The 24,465-nt window shown below is 40.2% G+C and overlaps 1 long non-coding RNA gene across 2 annotated transcripts in view; it reads left to right on the forward strand.

Moving 5' to 3' along the window:
* Window positions 1-13,662, forward strand: part of LOC100512907 — a 408,455-nt gene extending 394,793 nt beyond the window's left edge. For both annotated transcript variants that reach the window (XR_002346090.1, XR_002346091.1), the window contains one exon: window positions 8,247-13,662. This is a non-coding gene — a long non-coding RNA (uncharacterized LOC100512907). The remainder of the gene's footprint in view (window positions 1-8,246) is intronic.

Here is a 24,465-nt window from a genome sequence, read left to right on the forward strand (position 1 = left end):
CAATCTTTCTTCTTAGCCTTTTGATCTAAGGAAAAAATTGCATAGTCTAATATGCAGTATCTTTCCGTACTTGGAAAGATTAATCTGTCAGATTAATGTTAGGAGGGTTGGAGGCGTCTTAGAATCTCATCGTGGGGTGAATTTTACTGTGACGCAGGATCTCCCAATGAGCTGGTGTTCTGTCAGGACCGAATTGCCATCACTCCTTCCCTTCTAACTAAGAATGTGAACAGCCCCATCGTGCGGGCTGCTGATTGACATCAAGTAACTCTGTAGTCATGGCTCTAGCTAAAAATGTGAAAGAAACTAGGTCTTTTCAACCCAAAGGTTCTCTTCTGTACAGTTAATTAAAGACATTTTCAGAAGACATTTGGATTATGGGAAAGCAATGATAGCACGTTATGACATTTATTTCATTCCTTACCCTAAGAATCTCAGTAATTGGTTCACCCATTCAAAACCGTTATGTTATCTGAGGGTCAAGACTCCCGAACCCCCGTTGGAACTCACCTGATTTATCTAATTGGCATATTCTTTGAAAAACAACTCTAGACACAGGAACTTTTTGATTCCTGAAGGTACCATTCACTTGTTTTAAGACAATTTAATGTAAAACGTATCTAATTTCAGTGACAATCTTTAGGAAGCTTTAGCCAGGGGCTTCCATTTTATTTACACCATGGTATTAAAGAACAGATTTTAGAAATTTAATTAAAATTCCACACAAACTTTGGAAATGCTGGGCAGCTCAACTTACCTATTGTTGAGGTTGTCACTTTGCAGCTGAAGAAACTAAGGCTTGGAAAAAGATGATAGCTTAGCTCTGATCGTACAACAAATACAGAGATAGTTAGTGGCAGGATGACTTTCAGAATGCAGAGCTTTTGACTTCCAGTCCACTGGTCTTCCTCCTGGGCAAGGCTATTGTATGCAGTTGGAGGTGTTTCATTCTGTGCGGTGCAATTGCGATACAGGGGAAACAGAAGGTTGTATTTGTTGCCTTCTAAGAACTCATACCCTCATGAGGATTCTCTCTTTCCATGGAAGAGCCGTTGTGTGTATTTACCAATACATTGTTTCCCTTTGTGGTAGTGTAATATGTCTCCTTTTCTTTTTATTTATGTTTTTTTTTGTTTTGTTTTGTTTTGTTTTTTAGTATAACCAATTTCTATTTTTTAAATAAGAAAACATTTTAAAAAACCCTGAAGAGTATGAACTGGGCTGTAATATTTTCCCCACTATTTTCTTTTTTTTTTTTTTTCATTCTTAATTTTTATTTATTTATTTTTATTATTATTATTTTTTGCTTTTTTAAAAAATTACTCAAATGAATTTATCACGTCTGTAGTTGTATAATGATAATAACAATCTGATTTCACAGGATTTCCATCCCACAGCCCAAGCACACCCCCCCCACCCCCTAAACTGTCTCCTCCGGAGACCATAAGTTTTTCAATGTCTGTGAGTCAGCATCTGTTCTGCAAAGAAGTTCCGTCTGTCTTTTTTTCAGATTCCACATGTCAGTGAAAGCATTTGATGTTGGTGTATCATTGTATGGCTGACTTCACTTAGCGTGATAATTTCTAGGTCCATCCATGTTGCTAAAAATGCCGGTATTTTGTTCCTTTTAATGGCTGAGTAATATTCCATTGTGTATATGTACCACATCTTCTTGATCCACATCTCTGTCCATGGACATTTAGGTTGTTTCCATGTGTTGGCTATTGTAAATAGTGCTACAGTGAACATTGGGGTACATGTGTCTTTGCGAGTCGTGGTTTTCTCTGGATAGATGCCCAGGAGTGGGATTGCTGGATCAAATGGTAGTTCTCTGTGTAGTTGTCTGAGGAATCTCCATACTGCTTTCCACAGTTGTTGCACCAATTTACAATCCCACCAACAGTGTAGTAGTGTTCCCTTTTCTCCACACCCTCTCCAGCACTTATTGTTTGTAGACTTTTTGGTGATGGCCATTCTGGCTGGTATAAGGTGGTACCTCAGAGAGGTTTTGATTTGCATTTCTCTAATAATGAGTGATGTTGAACATCTTTTCATGGGTTTATCGGCCATCTGTATATCTTCTTTGGAGAAGTGTCTGTTTAGATCTTCTGCCCATTTTTGGATGGGGTTGTTTGTTTTTTTGGTATGGAGCTGCAGAAGTTGTTTATAAATTTTGGAGATTAGTCCCTTGTCCTTCGATTCACTTGCAAAGATTTTTCTCCCATTCTGTGTGTTGTCTTTTCGCCTTGTTTAGGGTTATTTATGTTTTAAATGCCATAGAATCTCCCCATCTCTCTTAACCAAAAACAAACCAGAAATGGTTGTATAATTGCCTAAAGCCACTGTCCAGTGATTTCGGAGGAACATGCATGAACACAGGCCCAGGTGAGCCCAGTGAGGTGCTGGTGTGATGTGCCCACCAAGAAAACAAAGGCAGATGAGGCTGCACTGATGGAGATCTTGTCCCTGAGAAGGAAGGAGGTGATAATACTGTTTTCTCTGTGTGGCCACCCTGTGGGGCCTTGGGTTTACTGTACATACCATTCCAAGAGCTACTGATAAACTGGAATGTATTCATAAGCTGGAAAATGGGATGCTGAGTGGTAGAGACGTCAGAAAGTAGTGGCTAAAGAAACTGCAGATGTTGCTAAAGAAACTGCAGATGTTTTGTGTAGAGAAGACCATCATCTAAGTAGGGGTTGGTAGAGTCCCTCTCATGTTTGAGGGACTATCATGTGAGAAAGCATGCTAGGCTAGAGCTGCCAAACCTCTAAATTGAGGGCCAATGCACAGAAGCTCCAGTGAAGTTCCTATTACCATGGAATCCGACCTTTTGGCTCAGGGCTTGCAAAGATGAAATAGCCCATCTCCCTCCCAGGGCACTGCATTTTCAGTCGCTGGAGGTGTTCCCTCCAGGCGTGGACGCTTGCCTGGAGGAGGTATTTTAAAGGGCAGCATTCACAGTTCAGATTTGCAGTTGGACCAGATGACCTTTGAGGTGCTTTCCAGCACCTGGGGTTTTGTGATTCTATTTCTATTATGCTTCAGCGCTGGGTATGTGTCACATTGTTTGAACCAAACACTGGACAGGAGCACAGTTTGGAATGTTGATGGCGCTCACATCTATTTTGTGTTTCAATTTCTGGAAGCGGTCTTTGTCTTAGAGGCAGTTTGGTCCCTGACCTTCTGTAACATTTGGAGCCCAGCCACACTGTCTTTGTTTACTGTAAAGAGCATGGAAAAACCGACTTCCTGACAGTGCTCTGCCGAGTCTAAGGTCAAACCACTCACAGGTGAACAAACACAGTCCTTCCACCTTAAAATCGCCATTTGGCCCCTGTAAAATGGATCAGGGTAATAATACTGGGTGAGAGAAAGAGGGGAAACCAGGGCTGTGCCAGCAGCCAGCCGTTCGTCACTTGTCACTTTGCTTTGTGAAGAGCTAATCTTAATTCGGTATCCATTTGAGGGAGGTTAGAAAACATGGCATGTGATTGTAGGTCCTCTAGAGACCAAGTAAATAAGCCTGTAGATCCTTCCTTACACCGCACTCATTGTCATGTCCCTGGATTGCAAAGACAAAGCATGGCATTCTTATTCACATAAGGGATTTAAGAGTCACACGCATTGACCATGAGTAGCATCCAGGCTTCTATGACAAGACCTCCAAGTGTCCTAGATAGGCTGAATTCCTTTGAAGAAGGAATATCCACTTGTTCCTTGACTAGCCTCTGCTAGCCTTCACTGTCGTCAAAAGCATTAGGTCCCCTTTGTCAAAAGGAGGGAAGTGTCTTCCTGGGTAAGGATTATCCTAAAGCTCTGTATGAGCCTAGACAGTGCCTCATTCCTTTTCTTCTCCTCTCATCATGCTTCTCTATCATCTTATATTAGAAGACCCCCCAACATGTTTGTGTGTCCCTGAATAAACAATGACCTTGTTCCCCGTTGACTCAAAATCACTGATTTGCCAGATCCAAGTTTCCTTCTTAATATTTAAAGATAAATTACTGGAATTGATCCAAAGCAATAGAAAAATATTCCTGGCATAAATGAATATTTCCCCCCTTTTTCCTTCAAGAATATAGGAATACTTCTGTATTTTTTTCCTTTTTTTCCCCCTTGGTGTCTAGTGTAAGTAGGCTCTCAAAATGCCCTACTGATCTAACATTGGTTTTGAACTCTACTTAAAGATGATATACTAGCCTTTTACTAAAATATATCTGGGTATTAAATGCCTGGTTCTTTACTGCTGATGAGAAAGATTATTAACACTTTTTTTCCCTAGCTGTAATATGAAGCAATAACACCCGTTTTTACTTCCAGAGCCAGAGGCAGTATGTCATACTAACCTTCATTAACTGCCTAAGAAATGAGGTACATTCGTTAATTGAGTATTCTGGTTAGCTAAGATCGTATGCAAAGGTTGATAAACTTGTGTGGTTCCCTTGCTTTGCCACACAGCAAGCAAAAAAAAAAAAAAAAAAAAAAAAAAAGAATAAGAATGGAGGTCTCGTCAGGGCTCAGCAGAAACGACTCTGACTAGCATCCATGAGGACACAGGTTGGATCCACCGCCTCACTCAGTGGGTTAAGGATCCAGCATTGCCGTGAGCTGTGGTGTAAATTGCAGATGCAGCTTGATCTCACTTTGCTGTGGCTGTGATGTAGGCTGGTGGCTACAGCTCCAATTCGACCCCTAGCCAGGGAACCTCCATATGCTGCAGGTGTGGCCCTAAAACGACAAAAGAAAAAAAAAGAAAAATGGTAAAGTACGTTAGGATACTGATTTTATTGCCTTGATGAGCACAATGTTCTAGGTGGGGTTTAGACCCGGATCAGATGTGTCTGCAGGTGACAGGCAAAGATTGATGTGGCTGGAGCAAGCAGAACAAGCACCTCCTCATCAAAGCAGGGCTGAAGAGGGACATATGAGGTGTGTGGTAGGAGGAAAACAGGTATCACTGCAAATCTGGGCCACAGAAAAAATGGAAAATGAACTCTTTTTCTCTGTATATCATTGCATGATGGACCTTTCCCCTGGAGTATCCTATGAAATACTAAATTCTCTGTAGAGCTTTTCCTTCTATGTAATGTTACTTTTAATTTTCCCGTTTTCTATCTCCATTGACCTCTTTAGTCATTCACCATTGGAAAAAAAAAGGTACCAAGTGCTGTGCTTGCTACTGGGGAGACAAAGATGAATGACCCAACTCCTAAGCTCAAGGAAATGCCTTCTTTCTTCATCCAGGTTTAAAAAGTGTGCAGTCAACTTGCTATCATCATCCCCATTCTCCCTGTTTCCCCCGAAAACCTCAATAATTCCCATTCTTTATAAAGCCTCTAGATTCTGTCTTAATTTTTCTTCTCCTCTACCAGATTTCAGGCACCATCCCCTTACCAGGAAGCGATTGCAGGAGCCCCTTTATTACTCTCATATATCTAGTCTTCCTCCTCTTTCTAGTAACTTGAGCCATGCCTTCCTACAATTTGGTTGTCCCCATGGCTCATGATGAAGGGTGCCTTAGCCTTACACTATGGCTCTCCTCCATCCAGTCTCACTTCTACAAAACATACACTCCTTGAACCAAACAGATCCCCTCACGCATCTTTGGGCGTAGCTGTGTGTTCTCACCTTTCTAACTTCCCTCCCACTGATTTTCCAGTTTCAACAGAGGACAGCATGGTGGTTAAAAAGACATGCTCAGGGGCCAGACGTGCTTTAGCACTTACTTGCTGTGCAGTCTTGGGCAGCTTATTTAACCTCTCTTTTGTGCTTCTGTTCAGTATTGTTGAAAAGAGCTTATGAAAGCGATAAATCCCTCATGGGATTGCTAAGATTTAAGTCCATTCACGTGTGTGAAATGCTTAGACAAGACCCTGGCACGTATTGAGTGTTAGGCTATTGCTGTTGCTATTATTATGATGACCCAAACCCCACCCCCTACCCTGTTCATTTCATAGCTCAAACAAACCCTGCAAATCTTAGGGTTCCTTTGGGGACGTTTCCTTATGTTTAGGTAGAAGTAATCTTTCCCTTCTCAACCCTTTTATGGTACTGTTTATCCAACCCTTATTTAGTAGACAGATTTAGACCTATTTGTTACTGTTATAGGAAATGCAGCTCGGGGAGATAGCAGTTCAAAGTCTTACCTGGTTAGTGCTGGATGGGATATGTAGCCCAGGTTCCCTAGATTATACACTCTCTGAGGGCAGGGACTGTGCCTCGTGTGTCTTTGTTTTCCTTACAGCACTCTGTGTTAGTTATTAACAGAAGTAAGCCAAAATTGTTATTTTTTCTCCTGATTCAATGGATGATGTGCTCAGAGGATTGGGAATAGACCAGTCTACTTAAATAGATAATAGGGTGTCTTTACTGGTAGCAGATGCATGTTAAGAGATAAGGAGGCATCCTCAGTCTTGGACAGAGGATTGTCCAGACCACAGGGACAGGGGTTCTTGTCCCCTGTCTGACATCAAGAACATGGTGGTTTGGTCGGATTCGTCTCCTGGCAGGTTGCCCAATGGACTGGAATGAAAAGAGGAAAACCAGAGAGAGGATGGTTGAGTATGAGTGTGTGAATGCAGGAGCGTGGACTCCAGAGGAGTGGAGAGGAAATCTGAAATTCAAGAGTTGTTTGTAAGGAAAGAAGCCATAAAACTTGGGAGTTCATAGAGGATGGTGGCCAGGAGAGAGTGCAGAAGTGACTGCTGGGTTTCTTCCTTAGATATCTTTCGAATATCCAAATTGGGAGAAGGTTGGCTTCGACTGGAAAAAATATAGATGTAATACTAGACAATGGGCGCTCCACGATGGCAGGGACCTTGCCCATGTTTGCTCCTGGATCCCCAGTGTCTAGGACAGTCCCTGACACATGCTTGCAACCGGAGACTGATACGTGCGTCTTGAATGAATGGATGGTTACTTACCTTGATATCTAGGGTTGAGTAAGGCAAGTTGGAGACAATTCTCACCCCTTGTTTACTGATTCTCAGGTTCTGGTTAGCTGGCACGATCACATTTTCTAAAGAAGCATACCTCTCACATCCTGGACAGGCTATTCCAAATAGGCAACTCATTTAATTCCCAGATGAGTGATGGTATCTACAAGGCCTGAAGGCCATGTCTCTCTTAGGTGCCTTAATGTAACTAGCAGAACATACCTGGCAGTGCAGCACCTCTGCAGAGAGGTGCTCCAGAAAGCGGTTGTTTGTTCTTGCCCTGCTGAGAAGCAGCACTATCCGTGTGGCTTAAGGGCTCTAGCTGCAGCCGTGAGTAGCGCTAGAAAAATAGCACTACCATTTGCCAGCGTGAGATGCCAAACTGCAAATAAGAGGCATGTTAATTCAATGAAGCAGAAACATTTTGCTTGGTTTTAATGCTTACTTGCGGGAGAACTTTATTGTGTTTGTGTGCCTTTAAATAAGAAATTGCGTATTTTGAAAATCATGAAAACCGTCTCGTCTCTTCTCCCTACAAAGGGGCAAGCTCTTCCCACTTGGGTGAATATTGCCTGCGCCACTCGCCGAAGAAAGGGAGCGGTCTTGGCAAGCATCTTATTAGTCTAAAAATAAATTATTCAGAATGCAGGTTCAGATACAGATTGCAGGGCGAGATAATAGAATTGGTTTTCCAAGCCTGATCATGCTATGAAGACATGGTGTGTGCTTTTCAGGAATCCGCTTAAGTGGAATCAGCTTTGACTAATACAAACTAGAAATAATATTGCTGCCATCCAGCTAGTGTCTGTGGTACAGCATCCTCAAAATGTCTCCAAGCACCCATGATCTCTTTAGTCTATGTGCGTGTGCATATATGAAAGTCTGGATGCATTTCTTCAGAGATGCCTTTTACTCATTGTTCTTTTAAGGAAATTTCTTCCTGGCAGCACGAGAGGGGCATGTCTCACTTAAGATTTGTCTCCCTCCTACTCCCCCTTGCCTCGGCAACATAGTTGACCACATCAGCAGCCGACTCCAGTTGTCATGTGGCTTCTCATGTGATGCTGGGTCTGCAGCACTTTGGAGCAAAAGCCTTTGTGGCTCGGCACTCATGGACAGTAGCGTTCAGGGACAGAGGCGATTTTGGAGGGGGTGGGGAGGCCAATAACCCGAGAAACGTCAAAAATAAAAGTCGCATGAAGTACTCTGATCTATGTAATTTTTTTTTTTTTGAAATTTGATTTTAACTCTTGCTTTTTTTTTTTTTTTTTTTTATGGTTTGTGTCTGTTTTTTTTCCACCCCCGCAGGCGCCGAGCTGCGCTGTTTTTGTGTTTCTTTCTTTCTTTCCTTTTTTTTTTTTTTTTTTTTTTTTTAAATACCGAAGCAGACCGTCTTTCCTCACAGCTCCAGGGCTGCATCGCTGTGGGCGCGCCAAGCTTCCCCTGGTTACCTGAGCTGCTCCTGCTGCCTCCCAGCCCCAGCTTCGCCACGGTCACCTGAACCCGGCATTGCTGGTCTACGCAGTGCAGAAGAAGGACCTGCTGCTGGAGCTGTGGCCGGGGCCCCCTCACAGCCGGACAAGGGGACTTGGAAGACAGGGTGATGCTGCAGAAGACCCGGGGTGGGACGCATGGGAAGAACGCCAAGGACCGGGGCAGGGGAAGTTAGGAATACTTTCCATCCAGTGCCCACTGGTCCTCTGAAGGGCAAGGGCAGGCCACAGCCCCTTCCTTGCGCCCCCAGCTGGGGCTGCTCCCAGGGATCAGTCTTGATGAGATGTGGTGGCATTTTACCTGGGAGTGGAGCTGACGATGGATAAACCAGGTATCTGACGTGTCTGCCTGCCCGAGGAAGAGGCAGAGTTGGAGAAAGGCAGAGCGAGGGAGCGCCTGAGAAGAAAGAGGAGATGCAGAACGCCGTTTGATCATCTGCCGCTCGCCCTGCATTCTCATTCTAGGAGGATGGCATAATTTACAACCCAGTACATGGATGGAGGAACTGTAAATTGTAGTCTGGATGTCCCCGGTGCTGTCAAGGAAGAAACTGATGGGCTAGGTGACTGTACCAGTGTCCCCAGAGGAAAGAGCAGCCTTGCAGCATGGATTTAAATGCATGTGCATGCATGTAGAGACATGAAAAAAGAGATTTCTGACCATTTTACACAGGAAGTCTGTCACTTGGCTGGATTGGGCTTGATTGCAGCTTGTATTTTCAGCTTCAGCTCAACACCCATTTCCTGACTAGCCAGAGAGAATGGCCAAAGCAGCTGCATGCAGAATTTTCTTGTTAATGTGCAAGCAACCCTCCTCAGCTTTAACTCCTTGAAGTTCTGAGTGCTCTGTGCTTCTCTAGGACTGATTGTAGGGTTTTGTTTTCTTCTTCTACAGATCCCTGTAAACACAGCTGTATTCAGTATGGTGAAAAATTCTGTCCTGTAAATAGAAATCTGATCAATTTAATCAAAATAAATGTATCCCAGATGACTTTGAGACCAGCTGGCTACCACAGGCTTCAGATGCTAAATGTTCAATGGAGACGAATGCAGTCTTATATTTACATGTTTTAGAATTCCCGGCTCAGCCTCTAAATTAAGAAAAGGAGTCCTTTGCTCAGGAAGAGATGGTCCTTACGAGCTTGCAGGTAGATGGCTAGATAGAGGTGCGGGATACCGTTGATGAAATTTGGGATTGCGGTGTTGCGTTTGGAGGGCGCGTGCCATGCGGCAAAAAAGAGTCACACTCAGTATAGAGGAAGCGCGGGATCTCCCTTGCTGTGGGGAGATGCACGTGCCCTGGGACAGCCTCTGGAGAGCTTGGGGAGGCGCTTGTTTGGGCTTTAGATGCATGAGCCGTGGCACCCCAAGCCCAGCTTGGTAAAGGAGTCAGCTCCAGTCTGGGGTAGAGGAGCTTTCCCAGTTGTCATGGGGAGCTTGTCTGGGATGCCTGTCTGGCCCTTCCACTGTTTGTTACTATTTCTACAAAGGCAGCTCTGTGTGTTGGATTATGTTTGGCCAGCTGTTGACGCATTCCTGCGGGTGGGGTTGGGTGGGGATCTTATTACTGTACTGTCCAAACTGTAGATCTGTGTGCACGCACGGGGAGCAGGGAGGGAATGGAAAGAAAGCAGGTTGGAGCTGCTGATCCCTCTTAGCGCTCCCTCCAGATAGTACTAGAGCCAATCCAGAAAGGCTCAAAGTGGGAAGAAGGAGAAGAGAGGACGATGGGGGGAGGGGAGCAGTGAGGGAAAGAGAGTGAAACTGAGCAAGCACATAAGTGAGAAAAACAGACTCAGAACTTCAAAGCTGCAGAGACAAGCAGAATGTCAGCAGCTTGTAATTAGTGGTTCATGGTTGCGTCAGTAACTGTATCTCTCCAAGAATAACTATGTGATGTGTGCCACAAAGTGCAGAAGACAGTCATAACCGAGTTATCAAACCCGGTTCAAACAAGGGCAAATGAATTAGGGAATCTTCTATGTTTGTAAATCAAATACTGATGGATTACACATTTGAGATTTGCTGAATTCTGCATAATTGAAGGCTGAATTATTTATTCATTGGGGAGGTGGGGATACTGTGTATTCATTAAATGAAACTGTGGACCCTTAAAAATGCAGATTAATTGTGTAAGAAAATATTAGCACTTTGCCCCATCAGTGCAAGATATTCCCCCAAATAGCCCAAAACAGCACTGCTCGTCTCCCTTATCTCTGCATCCTCAGGAAGTGTTTGTTTACGTGTTTTTGTGCATTAACATGGAGAGGAGTTAAAAGCTATATTCTGATAAATTGGGTCAATTGAATTTGAAAATGCCCATTTTAGAATTTGAAAACTCCTGTGGGGTTCTGCTTTTTGTTGCTAGCCCTGGTATAAACCTTGAAGGAGCCTTGGTTGTCCTGAAGCCAAACAGCAGTGCCTGAATAACCCCAGGCCAAGTTGGGGCACCACCGTGGTTGAGATTCTAAGGCCACGTTTTCACTTCCCTCCCTTGTCTCTGGTTCTTAGCGATTGCGGTGCGCCCACAGCCCCCACAGAGACACGGTGGGAGGAGCTGATTGGTTGGTAGGCTTAGGATGTTTACTCTTATTTGTTTTCAGCGCTCCTCCACGGCATTCATTGCCTATTTGTATTTGTGTTCACACTGCACAATTACTCCACACCCGCTTTGTTTCTCTGCCCGAAGAGAAGTCAATTTCAGTTCAGCCCCGCTCTCTCTCGGCTTCCTGGGTAATACGCGCATATGTATTACGTTACCCGTGTATGCATTTCCCTTTTTAATGTGGATTAGGGAGACGCGCAGGCAGGGGAAAGCCCTGTATATTAAATCAATAGCTTTTTGAATCCCACGTAATATAATTTAAATATACTTACTCTGAGGTTGCCAAAGCTGACATTGTCGGAGCCCGTTTAATTTACATCTTCGATTTAGTCAAGGAGCGGAACCTGCCAGATCAGAATAGCTCATTCTGTGCACCCAACAGGGTGGAAGACATTATTTTGTTTGTGTTCGTTCAAACAGCTGGTCATTAATGCAGTCCCCATTTCGGGACTGAAGTGCTGGTGGACGTGAATGGCTGCCTGATTAATGCTGCCCCTCCGTGGGTCCTTCACCCAGCAGTCATGCCCGAAGCAGAATAATGTAGCATGATGTGATTGCTCTCTAACAGGGTAGTATGTCATTGTGTCACCAAGCAATTGAGGTTATTATGGGGCAGGGCAGACAGACGGGACAGTGGGGTTACTAGACCGTAGCATTTTTAGAAATACAGGCCTGACCTACTTAGAGTTATTCTCTCTGGCTGGCAGCTGCATGGTACATAAAGTCTTCCTGATAGGCTGAGGCTGTTGCTAGGGGGAATTAGCATGAATTTTTCCACACACAGACTCAGTGACTGAATGATAAAAGCTGACTGGAATTAAGGAGATTTGGTTTAGTATTATACAGATTTATCTGCCCTGGTTTTTTCTTTCTCAAGTGCAGAGGAAGGGTGCAAAATACAGATTTTTGCTTCCATTATTCTTCGTTGACCCTCCTGTTCTCCCCACCCGAAGAGGCACCAGAGCAGGGCAGTTATGAAATTTTGGTTAATGGCTTAGGGTTGGGGTCATGGAAACGATGTTGCAAATCACAAGATATTTCAGTTTATAAAGACTGCTGCTAAGGACTAACAGAAGGTTGGGTTATTTTTCCTCTCCTCTGCACTAAGCTGTTTTGAAGTTGGGCATGCATCTTTCATGCACTGTGTATTTAAACTCTCTTTCCCTTTTGGGCTGGAACAAAACATTTATATAAATTCTTTTCTATCCAAACAGATTGAAGCTTGCAATCTCTGGTTTGTTTAAAATAAGATAGTAAGGATTCCAGATTTGGACAGGGGGGAAAAATATATATGTATGTATGTATGCACTTATATATAGCCCTTTTTTATTACAAAATATTTTTTTCCTGGGCTATTTTGGGTTTGGCTTATTTTTCAAAAGCCAGCCTGTTGTTTATACTCATGGATAAAACCTAACTGCTCCCACCCTACCCTCTTTGCTTCACAATGTACAGAAAGACATAGGTTTTTCTCCAGAAGAAAGAATATCTGCTGAATTTATCTGGATATTGTTTTTCCTCAACGCTGACATATATACTGTGTGGAGAGACTTCACATAATCAGTTTTATAAGATGACCTGTGTTGTTTTCTCCTCCTGTCCTTTCCAAGTGTCTCTGTGTTTGTGATTTTTAAAAGATCTTTTCCAGAGGCAGATTCTTGATAGCTCTATTAAAGTAAATTCAGAGTCCACCAGGAGAAACATAAAGGAATATAGAGTCAAGAACACTTAGATTCTTCTTGTTCCTCATAGTAGACTATCTGTGCTTAAACCACAGTGTCCCTCTGTTACCTTATCTGTCCCTCTGCTGAAAGGAAGCATTGTCCTGCCTTTTTGATTGGAAATTAATTTTTGTGAGAACATGCTGTGATGTCACAAGTACTCACAAGGCTTGGCTGCATTAGGGAGGAGAATAATGTGGATTCTTGTGAACTTGTAACATTGGATTCCTTGGCCCCATGGAAGATAAGTAACTGTAGATGTGGATTTTTCTTTTCCTTTAGGATTTTAAAAGTATTTAGGACTATTTAGCTATAAATGTTTTCAAACAGTGGTTTCCACTTTTACCAGAGACCACAGTCAAAACAAAAAAAGAAACCCATCCATCTTCTTCTTCTCTTTTTTAAACCAGCAGTGTTTATGTTTTGGCATAAAAATATAGTTGATCAAGCTAAAAGAGAGTGTATTTTTTCTGATGTGGTAACTACACACCCTTACTAGCTTTGAGAATCCCCCAAATAACATTTTTTTTTTTTGTAAAGGTTTCCGACCATACTAACAGTCTTTCTTAACTGATTAAAATGCTCATTTATGTTTATTGAATAAAAGATTACCTTGGTGTGCTGTTCCTTCCAAAATGAAGCAATTTCATTTATGACTTTAATAAGTGAACATTTTTACTCTTCTTCATAGTACTTTGTTTGGGTCAGTGGATAACCATTTAAATATTTAAATTCAAAATTAAATGTCACTTTAAATTACAGAAGGGAAAATGTTAGCGTCAGTTTATTAACTTGTTAAAGGACAGATGCTTAATTTTTATATTAGGTGCATCCTCTGTCTGGGTCCCTAGTCAAATTGAATATTGAAATTTTTTTTGCTTCATAATAAATTAATCACACTGAAATTGTTCAGTTTAAGTCTTATTTAGTTCTTAGATTGTTAAGAATTTTTCATTGTTGTGGCTTTCAACCCATTATTATATAAACTAATAAATGGATCAAAAGCAAAAACAAGGAGTTCCTGCTGTGGTGCAGTGGATTCAAGGATCCAGCGTTGCTGCAGCTGTGGTGTAGGTTGTAGCTGTGGCTCAGATTCAGTCGGTGTCTTGGGAACTTCCATGTGCCATGGGTGTGGCTGAAAAACTAAAACAAGACTGAGTGTCATTTATGCTGCCTTGTTAAAGTTAAGCTAACATATGCTTTGACAGTAGGTGTCCATAGTATTCATTTCATCCAGTGGCATTGATCAAAAAGCCGCAGGAACAATCGCACTCAATCATTGCATCAATCTCTTAGTCATTAGGTAAGTATTTACTTTCTGCTCACATGTGAGGCTGGCTTCTCAAATTATATGGCTCAACATGGATCAGCGAGCTTGGGGGATATTGTTGGGTAAACAAAAAGGGGAAAATAGCAGTTGGTTGGTATGGAGCACCAACATCGTTAGATCTTGAATGAAGTCATTTCCCTTACCGTGTTCTGACAACACCTAATGTTATGCAATCTTTCTAACTTGGGGGCAGAGCTGGTGATAAGCACATTAGATGCTTAGAGATGATCAGCTCCCCTGACCTCACAAATAGGCTCTGTCTCTTCTGAATCATCTGAACACTTTTATAATATTGAAGATATAACAATAAGCTAATATGGGTCTTTTGTGAAGTCATGAAAGCATATTGCAAGCCAGAAACTTTAAACATCATTATGTAAACAGTTAATAGGATCTCAAAAACCTGTAAGTTTTTTATTACCTGGAACTGCATGAGTCACACTAAGTTGTCTTGGTTTGGTTTCTCTTCTTTTCCTTTAATCTGCTTCCACTCGTTTAAGTATGTCTAGGTTACCCTCTTGTGTGGGCACCCCTCAGTTGGCTAAGCAGAGGACTGAACAAACAATATTCTTGCTTTCCGCCCTCTGATCACCTCTGTAACGAACTGGATTTAGACTTAACTCCCTCAAGATGATACCGTCCAGGCTTCCTTTTCTCCTGCTTCTCCTTCTTTAGAGCAGTCATTACTTGGTTTTTTGTCTGTCTGTTTCTCCAGGAGCCACTAGCCTATTCTTCAGCTACGTGCTAGGTATATAGTAGTTGCTTCACAAATGTTAATTGACTAATGAATGAATAAATGAGTGAATTAATGAGAATCCAGAGGACAAATTCTAGGGAATAATGAAGTCTTCTGTTTGGGGACTTACTGGTGGTATGGGGGCAGGGAGCAGCAAACCAGACAGGAAAAACTCTAGCTTTTAATGGGCCATAAGGTTGCAACTATTGAACTCAGTTGGTGTAGTGAGAAAGCAGCCACAGATGCTATGTAAGCAAATGAGCATGGAACATGTTTCAGTAAAACTTTATTTACAAAAGACAGGCAGTGGGTCTGATTGGGCAGGTGGGCTTTAGTTTTCTGACTCTTGGAATACCTGGAATAATCATTATCTGTGATAGTGTGAGGATGTGATTACACAGGATATATATACTGAGGAAGATGAGTGTATTAAAAAAGAAAGAATTTCAAACAATTCAATAAAAATTAAGACAAAGAGGCTAATGTTATTTATTTGAGATGAGACTTCACTGCTTGCCTACTAAATTTCATTGCCTTGGTGATGACACAGATGAAACGGTCTGTGAAGATGAAAGATGAAAGCAAGGGTGGTTGCTCTTTCTTAAAGCATAATGCTATTGTATTGTTCAGCACATAAGAACGAACATTTTTACTTTTCAAAATTATCCTTCTCATGCTGGTTACCTAGGGGACAAGGAGGAAGCCCAACCTCAGTTTGTTCAAAGAGCTGGCTCAGTTTTCAGAATATGAGCAGTGGTAAATGTGGAAGCATTGACACTCTGCAGATTCTCTTAGTCACTTTAAATAGTGTGTCATTGCAACAACCTAAGTCAGATCTACCTTTTTCCCAATTTCCCCTGTCCCTTCTGTACTGATAGAAATTAACCTGCAGTGTTAGAAACCTATGCTATGCCTTTTCATCTCTCTTCTTATTCCACTGGAGGCTGCTTTCTTTCTCCTCTGTTACACAGCAGTATCTGTTGGCCTTGGTTGATGCTTTTGGAGTCAGTAAGCAAGTACATACAGTCTAAAAGCTTGGGCCTGGGTTTCAGGCCTGCTTGTGTTTAAATCTTGCTTCAGCACCTACCAGCTCTGTGACCCAAGACACCTTCATTAACTTCCCTCAGCTTAAATTTTCATCAAAGAAAGGTAGCAGTAGTACCTACCCCATAGAAGTTTTCTGAGGGCAAATGAGATCGATGAACATACAACCCTTCTAACACTTTGTATTTGGTAGAGTTTGGCTGCTCGTACTTTGGCTTCTGTTGCTGCTCTTGTTTTCATGATTGAGAGTTTTTCCGCAGACAGAAAGAAGTGTGTGATCTGACATTAGGCTTTGAGGTCTTGGTGGCACCATTATGGGTAACTCAATGTGAGGCGTCTTCTATGTGTTTATTTTGGGGAATCGGGTTTCAGAGGACCTGAGGTCAAAAGCAAAGAAGACACAGAAGCTTAGAGGCACCCAAAATATTTCAAGGAATTCTTTGCTTACTGTTGTATCTCTAATTTAAAAAAAAAAAAAATTATTGTCTGAGAGTGTTTTAGCATATTCTGGGAATGTCTTAGAGGCGCAGTGTGTTTGTCTATTTAGAGTCAGACCAAAGACTGATGGAACACAAGAGACTGGTATTCTACCTTAAAGCTACAATTTGCTTTTCTGAAAATTATGCTCAAGGCTTATCTCCTACGGAAAACTTATCCTGATTAAATGGCTTAGGAGCAACACATGTCCACAAATGTCCATTAGTCTTAAGCTGATTTTGTGTCAAATGATTTTTTTTTTTTTTATAAGAGCACTTGTTGTTCATCACTGCCTGGCTAACTTGTCTGCCCCTTCCAGGCTTCTCTTCAGTACTTATGTTCCTCTTGAGAAGTTTCTGGCCCCTCAGTGTGGCCATGGTTATCCTCTTGTGTGAGCACCCTGTAATTCTGCAAGCAAAACACTTAGGAAACTGCAACTCTCACTTTTAGCACTCTGACCATCACCCTTGGTAGGCTGTAAAGGACCATAAGGCAGGAGAGCTGTGTCTGTCTTTAGTATGATGTTTCCAGTAAGTAACTGTGTGTGCTACGTAAATATTTGGGAAACAAATGGCTGTCGGAGTCTTGTCCACTCTGTATATTGTAATAATGCACTTTAAATAAGTCACTTGGAATTGTGCTGCAATCAGGATGGTCAGTACACACTAATGGTAAAGTTCACAAGTTAATCTATCTCAGCGGCCATGAACATCACCTAAAAATGAAGGATCCTATCCATATAGTTATGACATTTACAAACAAAAAAATGCATGTATTACTGTAACCTCTGAGGTGAGAATATATTTATAAATATATATTTTTTATTTTGATGTGCTAAGATGAGAAATCACCTGTTTTTTTTAAAGTAGCCATATACATGTAAGGATAACTTGATCCCCTTGCTATACAGTGGGAAAATAAAATAAAGTAGCCAAGTTGGAATTATGATAAAGCAAGTATTTTAATACAAAAGAATGGTCCTTCTTCTTTAGTGGTGATTTTTTATAAAACATACCTCCTTCCAGGAGTGAGCGTGTTCTTAGTTCTCACCAGCCATTGAGGAGCTTATTAAATGAAAAGCATTCAGGAAACAGCAATCGAATTTGATATTTTGGCTTGTCTTTATGTTTTTTGAAATAACCAAAAAATCCTTTAGCTCTCTAGCTACCCAGAAAAATGTTACTTTGATGCATTTAAGGACCCCTTCCTAACCCCCAGGACCGAAGTATTCTAATAGCAGAGGGTGTAGACGCAGGAAAGGTGTGGGTGAATGGAACTTATCTGATCTCCCTGGGGCTTTTCCCTTGCTGCTGCTTGTGGCCGCAAATGGCCATGGACCCTAGGGGAGTGCAGGCAACAACATGAGAGTGAGAGCCTTTTTATGCCTCCTGCCAGTTATTAGGTGTGATGGAATATTTTGAAAGAAGCCTGTACACAAAAATTGGCATTTGGCTGGTACCTTATAGAAGTGATCTTTTCTTCTTTTGTTTTCCTTTCAAACGTGTTGGATAGCCTGACACTAGACTCTGTCTACCTCTCTCATTAGAGGCAGACATCAGTCTTAACAAAAGACGGGCTGTAGATACGGGGTGGGTGATGTTGGTTTCACTGTTTTATTTTTTTCCTCTCTGTAGCTGCTGGGGGTTTAAATGCTTTTCCATGTTCTGTTGCAGAGATGCCTTTACTTCATCTTTTTTTTTTTTTTTTTTTTTTTTTCATCCAGGACCACAGTAAATTTCATACCACAAAGGCTCTTTGGTTTAGGTTTTTAGTTGTAAGATTGAGGAAGGCCAATAGTATTTTCCAAGAATGACCACTGGCATATTTAACTTACTGAATTTTGAGAATGCAAGGCATGACATAATTTGCAATGTTTATAATTTTATTAAGGGATCTCTACATTGCCTTCTTAGAAAAATGTCCTATGGAATTTTGCATCTGTTTCAATAGAAACACAGCAGTAGCAGGACTGATGTTTGGCAACCATTAATCTTTACTAGAATCTGCAGACTCTGAATTAAAGAATGAAGGAAGCCTCAAGGCTTTCTTTAGGCAAAACATACATATGAAAAGAAAGACTCCTATAGCAAAATATTAATCACTTCAAGCCAATTCAGGTGAGGACTATTAAATGGTGTACAAACAATCCTATCTTGCTTTCTGCCAGTTCTCACTGTTGCTAATTGTTGGGAATCAGGAATAGGGGGTTTAGCTTTCTTTGGGAGGATCATCACGGAAAGGCGAGCTGTAACTATGACATCCTTGAGAGGAAATACTGATGTGATGCTGTGCAAAAAATAGTCCTTATAGTCTTCGTCTCAGAAGCCTTTGGAGTTTTGAGGAAACACATTAGCATACAGGATCCTACTATAGTTCCAGAAGCTTGTTCCAGGATGTTTTTTAGAACCAGTGTACTCACTTTTGTGTTCTTATCACCATTACAGGTAGGAAGGTAAATGGATTAAAGTCTATATATTTTTATAGAGCTGACCTTTTTTTTTTGGTTGTGCCTGCAGAAATTCCCAGGCCAGGGATCTAACCTGCACCACAGCAGTGACAACACTGGGTTCTTAACCCACTGAGCTACTAGAGAACTCACGAGCTGATTTTTTTAAAGATACATTGTTTAATATTGGAAGGTTGATATGGCTATATTATATACTCCGTTCTTAAAGGAGCATTAATTTTTTAGAACTATAAAATGATAAAATTCATGGGAATAAGTATTATATCAATTTAGCTTACTGTTGCCTGGCTTAGAGAAGGTGCTATATATGTATGTGTTTCATGAGTTTAAAGCAGTGGGAGCAGTATTGACATGTCTTATACCAAAATTTCCACTATAATCAATTACCTTTCAGTTCCAAATGTAAAAAAAAAAAAAAAAATTCTGTCCATGCAACATTGTTGCGAGTCATCCATTTACCACTTTTATTTAAGTAAAATGAAAGTTTCTGAAGGAAAGTATAATTTTAACTATATTTTTGCTTTGTATAATGCTTAATGCTATAGGAGACTTACTCATTGAGAAAAAGTGTTGTTATGGTAGTAGTGGCTTGAGGTTTCATTTCTTTTCTTTATATTTAGTAGTATTTGACCAACGGTTAGACGTATCCACAAAGAGAACAGGTGGTAACATTCTTTTTTTCAAAGCAGAAGGCGAACTTAGAAAGGTTATTGTTATGTGATCACTTGTCTAGCAGGAATTAAAATAAGTATCTTAGAACTGGAAAAGACCTTAGAAATAATCTAATCCTCCCACTGCTAGTCATTTTGCAGTTAAGGAGATTGGGTCATGGAGTGGTTAAGAGATTTGTTCAAGGTCACACTGCTGGTTTTTACCGGAGCTAGAACCCAAACTCATATTTACCCTCTGATTCCCAAGTTGTATATGATCTGCAAGACTGCTAATACCTTAGGGCTCATTCCTCTACTTCAGAACTAGTCTGCAGTTCTTGCATTTTGGAAGTCATTTGTGCTTGCTCATCCCAAAGATATGTATTGCTAAGAGCTCACATAGGAATAATGTGTGGAAATAGCCGAGTGACTTTGTGCAATAGTAATAGGCTTGACTGTGTGACATTCAACTTACTGAACACAAGGTACAAAACTGCCAATGTAGATTACCACCCCGGATCTGCTGTCAACTCGCTGTATGAATTTGGGTGAATTTTCTATCTCTGGGGGCCCATTCTATGTAGTGAGAAGATAGCACTTTGATAATTGCTCAAGGTTTTCTCTGTGCTCTTCCTCTAAACAATATTTGGTACCCAAGAAAAAGTGATGCTGTGTTTTTGAAGCTGTGACGTAAGTCTGTTTTTTGTCAATCATGGTATAGGGACTCCTGAATTTAAGGAGCTCTGTTTCCAAGTAAAGACACAACACAATTAAAAGTTGTATCCTAAAGAACTGTTGCCCTGGTGGTGTCCCTTCTGCTCAGGGAAAAGAGGAGTATTGGGTCTGAAATTCTGCCAGGTTTGTACTCATTTTTAACCTCTGGAACAATATGGTAGATAATGGTTTCCTTGTGTTTATAGTTGGGCAACATTAGACAAAAACAAAAAAATGAATATGTGGCCACCCCCCAAAAAAAGTATTAGGCTCTGTGCTATCTAATACAGTAGCCCCAGCCCTATGTGTCTATAGAGTAATTGGAATGTGGCTAGAATGAAGAGTAAGGATAAAATAAACTAGATTTTGAAGACTTGGCATGATAAGAGGAATACAAAATATATATTTCATTAATTTCAATATAGATTTTGTAAACTGGTAACATTTTAAATATATTGGATTAAATGTGTTCTTGAAATTACTTTTTATTTTGCTTTTTAAAATGTAGCTTCTAGAACATTTAAATTATATGTGTGGCTCACATTCTGTTTCTATAGGACAGCAATGGTCTGTACTATGGCTTGCCTGCTTCTTATGTAGCAAGTAACTCTTTTGGTTTCAGAAGTCTGGTGATTACCAGAATGTAAGGGAGATACTGAGTGTGTACTGGTGAGCTTGGGAAGGACAGATGACTATGAAATCATTGAGAGGAATGGGCTTCCCACAGTTGGGGTGGTGGCTTCCTTCTCAAATTTGCTAGCTGCGATCCCACATTCATATTTTAATGCCAATGAGCTCACTTAGAATGCTCTTCAGCGATCTAGAAATGAGTGTGATCGGCTACCAATTCACAATGAACTGATTGAAATCAATTTTCTAAACACTTCTAATCTCCACAGTGCCAGACGTCTTGACTTCTAAATGGTGTTTCTTTTCTAATGCAGCTTGTTGGCTTCAAGTAGATTTAGTCTAAAGTTCTTACAGTGCCAAAAAGGCATAATTACCCATAGGACCCAGGATAATAGAGAAACTGTAAAAGTTAGAATATAATAGATGGAGTAGATACCCTAAAGGATCATAAAAACGGTTTTTACAAGTTTGCCAATAATAACAACATTTGAGCAATAACCATTGTAAACTTGTGAGATAAGCACCATTATCATAAACAAGCTCTTTGAATATAGTGTTGAATTTAAGTTTGGGGGAAGAACAGAACACTGATTATGTTAACGTTCAGTAGATTTCAATATTGTTTAAGACTTGGAAAGAATGACTTTTCAGCAGATCCATGATATCTTAGAGATTTTTCCTACATGGTTGAAAGCTCACTGCTGTCTGTTGAGTTGAGATGGACGTTTCTAATGATGAGGAAACAGCAGTACAAATATAGTAAGCAAGTTGGGGGTGCTAGACCTGGGACCCAAATCTATTGATTTTTCAGTCAAGTACTGTTTGCAGGTTACCACAGAAATATACTTTCTTGAAGCTACTGTTATTTTTTAAATTATATCACTAAAGCACAACCTCTTTTAGTTTCCTAAATCCTCTTGACAATTGTTTCTTAGTGAATAAAATGCAGCAAGAACTATCCAGAACCCTCAGTGCTGTAGAAAAGTTATTTGTTCATAAACAAATGTGGAAATAACTGAAAAGAACCAAATACTCTTTGAAAATAGTGAAGGACCATCTTGTTTTGAATGAAAGAAATACTTTGACAAACTAATAGGAACTCTCAAGGTTAAGGCCTCCTGAAACTGAAAACAAGCATTAAAGGAAAATGAAAGGAGACTTTTGCTTTATGTAATGACCAAGTATGATCCTACTGACCAACAATGCTACTAGAAAAAATTATGTCTGGATATAACACAAAAAGCAGCATTTGAAAGCACTGAACACAAGTAGTTAGAATCTAACAAAGGAATCATCTTGAAGAAGGGGAATTAGATAGAACTGTTGTCTGTTTTCATGATTTTTAATCTTTGGACATAGCATGCAGGGTTACAGGGTGCTGGTGAAGAAATCTATAGTCCTCCTAAACAGAGAACCAGAAAAGCAATTCTGGGGTAAAGCACAGCCAGCAGAAATAAGGTGAAATCCTTGAAGGCAAAGGGCTAAAGCCAGATTCCTGCATTCTGTCTCTTCATATCTGATTCCCATATACAAAGAACTGATTCAAAGCATTTCGACTGGATCAGGACCATAGCTATCATCCAAAAATAAACGTTTGCAGTTCTGCATTGAGGCAACATGTTTGTATGCTAAAGTAAAAGGAACAACACTCATCGGAGTCTCTGTCTTAGTATTTATAATGTCAAGAATACAATCCAAAATTACATGACATACAAATAATAAGGACAATGAAGTGTAGTCTCATGAGAAGAGACCATTAACTGAAATAAATATCAAGATGGCGCAGATGTTGGAGGTAACAGACAGTACTTAAAACAGCTATCATGACCACCTGATATGAAGTAAATACAATATATTCAAAGTGAATGAAGAGATAAAGTCTGCACAGAAAAATAAAGAGGATAAAGAACTAATGGAAATTCCAGAACTGAAAAGTGCAATACATGAAAAAAGATACTCTTAATGGACTAATAGCCAAATAGAGCTGACAAAGGAAAAACTGAGGGAATTTAAAGGTGCATTAGTAAGAATTATTTAATATAAAGTACAGACTGAAATAAAAATGAATAGAACTTCAGAGATCTGCTAGATAATATTGAGTGGTTTAACTTACGTGTACTTGGACTTCCAGAAATAGAGGGGAAAAATAATGGAGCAGAAAAAATATTTGAAGAAATAATAGCCAGTATTTTCCTAAATTTGATGAAGAAGCTGACTTTTCTTCGGAGATGTTAGAGCCAGAAGAGCGCAGAACAGCATTTCTAAAATGGTGAAGGAAAAAAGAAAGACCTGTCAACTTAGTATTCTATATCCAGCATCCATATCCTTTGAGAATTAGGGCAAAATAGGAAGTTCCCATTGTATCTCAATGGGTTAAGAACCAGACTGGTATCCATGAGGATGCAGATTCGATCCCTGGCTTTGTGCTCAGTGGGTTATGGATCTGGTGTAGCTGCAAGTTGCAGCATTGGTTGCAGATGAAGCTCTGATCCCATATTGCTGTGGGTGTGGCATAGGCCTAGCAACTGCAGCTCTGATTTGAGCCCTAGCCTGGGAACTTCCATATGCTGCAGGTGATGCCCTAAAATGAAAAAAGAATTAAGGCAAAATGAAAACATTATTTAGAAAAAAAGAAAGCTACCGGTATTCCTTATTGGCAGACTTACAATGAAAAAAAAAATTTTTTTTTAAAGAATTTTTTCAGGCTAAACAGAATTAATACCAGAGGGCACCAGAAGTGATATATCAGAAACGATAAATATATGGGTAAATAAAAAAAAGATTGCTTTATTTTTAAAAAATTCTTTATAATGTAGGTGGTTGTTTAAAGGAAAATTAAAACATTGCATTTATGTTTATAACCTATATAGATGTAATACACATAACAGCCTTAGAGTAAAGGAAAATGAGCAGTGATGAAATGTTTCTGTATAGTTTTAAGGTTTCTAATTTGTAAAATGGTCCAATACTAACTATAGGGTGACTGTGGAAATGTAAGAATTTATGTTATAATCCCTAAAGCACGATTTCTCAACTTCAGTACTATTGACATTTGGGGATAAGTCTTCATTGTGGGGAGCTATCCCAAGTGTTGTAGAATATTTAGCATCCTTGGCCTCTATGGTCCAGTAGCAACCCCTCTGCCCTGTTTGTGATAGCCAAAAATGCACAGGTTATTAAATGTTCGCTGGACACCAACGTCACTTGTGGTTGAAAAATCATTGGTATACATGTATATAAAATATATGCAAACATACTAAATTTTCTTGATGCTTCAAGTTTGTGTGTATAAAAAATAGAATTCTAAAAAAAATTCACATAATCCAAAAAAGACAAGAAAGGTAAGACATTTTATAAATAGGATTGAGAAAAACATAGACCTAATCATATACAAATTAAATATTGGGATAAATATTCTAATTAAATGAGGAAATTATCAAAATAGTTTGAAAGAGAAGTCAGATGTAATTATATGCTGTCTAGACAGTCATGTACTTCAAATACCACACATACCTATAAAAGATGCTCTTATTTCAAATAAGAGGACATAGAGTAAAGTAAATAGATTCAAAATGTATCTACAAACAGGAAAGAGAAAAAGGCTCAAGACATAAATTGCAAGAACAAAGTGTTGCCTGAGATAGAAGCATTTCCTAATGA

Source organism: Sus scrofa, chromosome 7 (genome assembly GCF_000003025.6).
Source record: "Sus scrofa isolate TJ Tabasco breed Duroc chromosome 7, Sscrofa11.1, whole genome shotgun sequence".
NCBI classification, from domain to species: Eukaryota; Metazoa; Chordata; class Mammalia; order Artiodactyla; family Suidae; genus Sus; species Sus scrofa.